Raw genomic sequence first — 4,550 nt, 5'->3', positions numbered from 1 at the left:
TTTCCCCCTGGACATTTGCCCCTCGTGACATTAGCCCCCGGACTTTTGCCCCCCCCCCCTTAATATGTGATAGAAAATAAATATTAAAATATTGTCTTTGATGTATCTGATTTAAGGGCTGAGGTGGGAGCATTTGAGGAAATACCATAGTTCCTCTAGATTGCCGGAAATGACACTTTTATAATTAAATTCATTATTATCGATTAAATTAATTGCTGTGATGTTCCATTGAAAATAAAACTCTGTTGTCTTTGATGTATTTTTAATTTACTTTACCATGTGCCGAAAACCAATCTTACTATTATCATTACACGCTTTTTCTCATACTTCTCAAATTACAATAAAGGAACGCGCACTCAAGTGTCGTTTTGTTCGTGTCAACTTGATATGTGCCACTTGACAAGCATAAACATTTAGTCGGGTAGGAACGGGGTTGTTCCCATGCACCCCCAGGATATATTTTTTTAACTGAAATTTTTGTAATCCTCAAAGTGTCTCATGAAAGAATTTTTATGTTCCCATCGAAAAAAAAAATGTTCCATGGGATTGTTTGGTGGCCATTTTGGCGGCCATCTTGGATTTTCAACGAAAATCATTATTTTTTATAATTTATTGACTAAAAATCATATAAAATCAAACGAAGCTCTATGTGTATATAGTAAGCAGTGTTTATGTTCTTAATACAAAAAAAAATTGACTTCGCAATACATATGGCGGCCATATTGGCGGCCATATTGGATTTTCAATGAAAATCATTACGGTAATTTGTATATTTTGTTAACTAAAAATCATTTTAAATCATGTGAACCTTTAAATTTACATTGTAAGCAGTGTTTATGTTCCCAATACAATAACGTTCTCAATACAAAACCTTGACTTCCCAATTGGGCAGCCATTTTGGTGGCCATCTTGGATTTTCAAAAAAAAATCATAAATTTAAACTAAAATCACATAAATTCAAATGTATACAGTACGGTAAGTAGTGTTTTATATTCTAAATACAAAATATTGACTTAGCAATACAGTTGGCGGCCATATTGGCGGCCACTTTGAATGTTCAATGAAATTTGATTGTATTGATTGAGAGTGCAGTGCACTACACTTTCCATCAACTAACTTTGAACTACAAATTTGAACGGTCTGTGTCGTAGCTATTCGGGAGGATCTTCGCAATAGGGGTTTCTGAGCTGGTAGAACTATTTGACATTTGTCAACTCCCAGTTCTCTCACTCTGGGGTTTTCGACAACCCTTGTGGTTTCAGAGAGTGTGGAACTTTGCGTGGGCAAAAGCTCAGGGTGTGTTACCTTCCCTTACACTCAGATGGTCGGCATGACAATAGCGCACAAACACGCACCAAATAGGTGAGAGGACCCAACTTCTTAATTACATGCTTAATTTAAGTCTAAACATTCAAACAGACCATCTCTCCTCCATACAAATTTGTACGCTGCACCATTAGATGCTGGATAATATGGAGCAACCAATGTATGCTGAATACCATTTCGAGTAAGAAATAATTCAAACTCTTCCGATCCGAACTGCGGTCCATTATCTGAAAGAAGCTCAATCGGTATGCCGAACATAGCAAACCGGTTTCTTAAACCATTTATGGTTTTACTACTAGTAATGTTATTTGGAATAACTGAACACACTACACATAAAAGAAAGTGATACTATTTTTGGAGGTAAAGGCCATGGTCATTGAAATTTGATTTTTTACAGCCGAGCATAAAAGAAAATAATGGAATATCTAGTGATCGTCCATCTTCCAGCCTATAATTGAATGTCTTCCTTCTTCCTCCTCATTATAACTCAACAGTAGTTTGGTGAAGGTTAAAGGATAGGTCGACTCGACCACACTTTTCCACCATCTCTAGGCTTGGGGCATCAGAATATTTAAAATAATTTGAAGTTAGTTCAGATATAGGTTTGTCTCTACTAGGAAATTAGGGGAAGGTCTTCCATGCAGCCACCAACCTCATAAGTTTGAGAAAATACTCCTGTCAAATCTCCATGGATGGCGGTTTCCTCTGACTGCTTCTGTGGCTCCTTGATGACACAATTTTTGTAAATGGCTGGTTGATAGGGGTAGAATATTTGAGTTTTGGAAAGACTTTTCACCAGTACATGAGACAAAACCACCAAATCCTGGAACAAGTTGTTTCTCTCCGTTCCCCACCGTATGTGCCAGTAACCAGATATGATACTCTCGAATGCACTCTGCAATTTGTGCAGGCAGAATGAATGCAGCTCCCAACATGACCATATATAAACTGATCCAAGGATCTTGGCCATATCCACTCTCATGAGTGCATCTTGCTTCATGCGTAGACATTTAGCGTCCGGAGCACTTTATCCTAATTACTGGGTTTCACCTCCTAGCACTATGATTCCAGCACTGTTCAACACATTGAACCATGACTGAATGTCATAATTTTGATCAGATTTATTATCAGCTCATGACGATGTATTCACTTCCCTCATTCCTCAGCTCAAACAGCATTTTTCATTTAGAATGGGACAATCTGAACAAAATTATAAATTAATATTTAAGGTTCAAACTGTGTTGAACAATGCTGGTGGAATCGAGGTACAAGAGGTAAAACCCAGGTTTGAGTTTGAGCTCCGGGCTTTTCTTGTCTACAAACGAACTAAAATGTGCTCCTTGAAAGAGGATATGATCGTGCCAGGATCACAATCATATCCCCTTGATATGATCGTGACAACACTGGCACCAGTTCAGGTTGTGCTGGGCCAAATTTTTCTGATGGAGCTGTATTCAATCTTTCCACACTGAACAGTGTAACAAAGTGCATTCGAGAGTATCATGTCTGGTTACTTGCATATTGATAGCAGCGGAGAGAAACAAACTTGTTCCAGGATTTCGTGGCTTTGTCTCAGGTACCAGTGAAAAACTCTTCTGAAAATCAACCATCGCCAGTATTACCCCTACCAGCCATGCACAAAATATTCAGTCATCAAGGATCTATAGAAGCAGTGAGAGGATGCCACCATGGAGATTGGTCAGGAGTGTGTGTACTTAATACTTTTAAACTTGGTGGTTGCAGTAAGGCACCCACAACCTATATCCCAAATTTCAACTTGTGAACCATCGGCTTGGTTAATTCAAGCAAGCTAATAGGCCGATATTCTGTTGCAACTAGCCTTATGATCATTAATGTACCACTCTGGTAAATTTTATGATGATCCGTTTTTTGTGATCTTATTAAAAGGCAGACAAACAACAGTGAATGCATAACCTCCTTGGCGACAATAATATTAATGTAGGTGTAGAGCGGGCCCTTCATTAATTAGAGCCATATTAAAGAATTTCATAATTTTATAAGGGATTTTCTCTGAAAAACATCCACGAAAAAGACTCATTGGATGTAATGGCATTTGTAGTACTAATAATAAGCGTACAGTTGATTTATTGTGAAATTTCACTGTTCCCTGGTGAAACCAAACATTGCATCTTACTGGTGTTCATTGGTGTGGATAGCATTTGTGAACAGGGAGCTTGAATCACATTGGCCAGAGAAAATCATGGTCATTGAGTTTGACCATTAGTTTTTAGTTTGTACCGTGGTTGGACATAACATGATTATTTTTTTTATTTTTATACCATATATTAGGCCTATACCATTAAAAAGTGCTTTTTTTCACCAGGATCAGAGCATTTTTTAAAATTAAATTTTGAGTGTAAATGTAGTTTGTAGTTTCAATGTATCAAAATTAAATGAATCGTTATGGTCATCAATCAATTCCCAATGACAAGATTACTTTGAAAAAAATTAATTATTTTTTTGTTTGTATAATATAGGTCAAATGTTATATGGATAATCAGTTTTCATTTAAAAGTCAATATGGCCGCTAATGTGGCCGCCAATATAGCTGCCAAAATGGCCGGGCCACCAAATGTTTTGCAAAGTGAATGTTTTGTATCGAGAAAGTAAACACTGTTTATACCATAGGCCTATATATGTAGAGGTTCATTTGATTTTATATTATTTTTAGTTAATAAATTATACAAATTAATGATTTCCATTGACAATCCAATATGGCTGCCAATATGGCCGCCAAATGTAAATGCGGGGTCAATGTTTTGTATTAAGAACATAGACACAGCTTACTATATACATTTAAAGGTTAATTTGATTTTATATGATGTTCAGTAAAAAAAATTTAATGAAATAATTGATTTGCATTCAAAATCCAAGAGGGCCGCCAAAATGGCCACCAAACGACCCCATGGGACAATTTTTTTCGATGGGAACATCAAAATTCGTTCATGAGATACTTTGAAGATTACAAAAATGTTAGTTAAAAAATATATCCTGGGGGTGCATGGGAACCCCCCGTTCCTACTAGACTAGTTATGCTCTTATACAACTGATTAAACGCTCGCACACAAAGTGGAAATATTGACAAGCAAGAAAAGGGTAGAGGTTGCAGCTAGAAAATCATAGTTATTGATATTCAAATTATGTATGCTGTGTATTACCTGTCTCTTATACACATCTTTCAAATGTATACAGTACGGTAAGTA

At 36.6% G+C, this 4,550-nt stretch overlaps 1 protein-coding gene across 1 annotated transcript in view; it reads right to left on the bottom strand.

Annotated features, from left to right (window-relative positions):
* LOC117120493 overlaps nucleotides 1-4,550 on the bottom strand; it is an 11,029-nt gene that overhangs the window by 1,745 nt on the left and 4,734 nt on the right. The gene's annotated exons all lie outside the window — the stretch shown is intronic.

The sequence above is a fragment of the Anneissia japonica genome, unplaced genomic scaffold (assembly GCF_011630105.1).
Source record: "Anneissia japonica isolate Jap-2015-1 unplaced genomic scaffold, ASM1163010v1 scaffold1698_len283567_cov170, whole genome shotgun sequence".
NCBI lineage: Eukaryota > Metazoa > Echinodermata > Crinoidea > Comatulida > Comatulidae > Anneissia > Anneissia japonica.
Note: the sequence above shows the minus strand (reverse complement) of the source record. Positions and strands in the feature narration are given on the sequence as shown.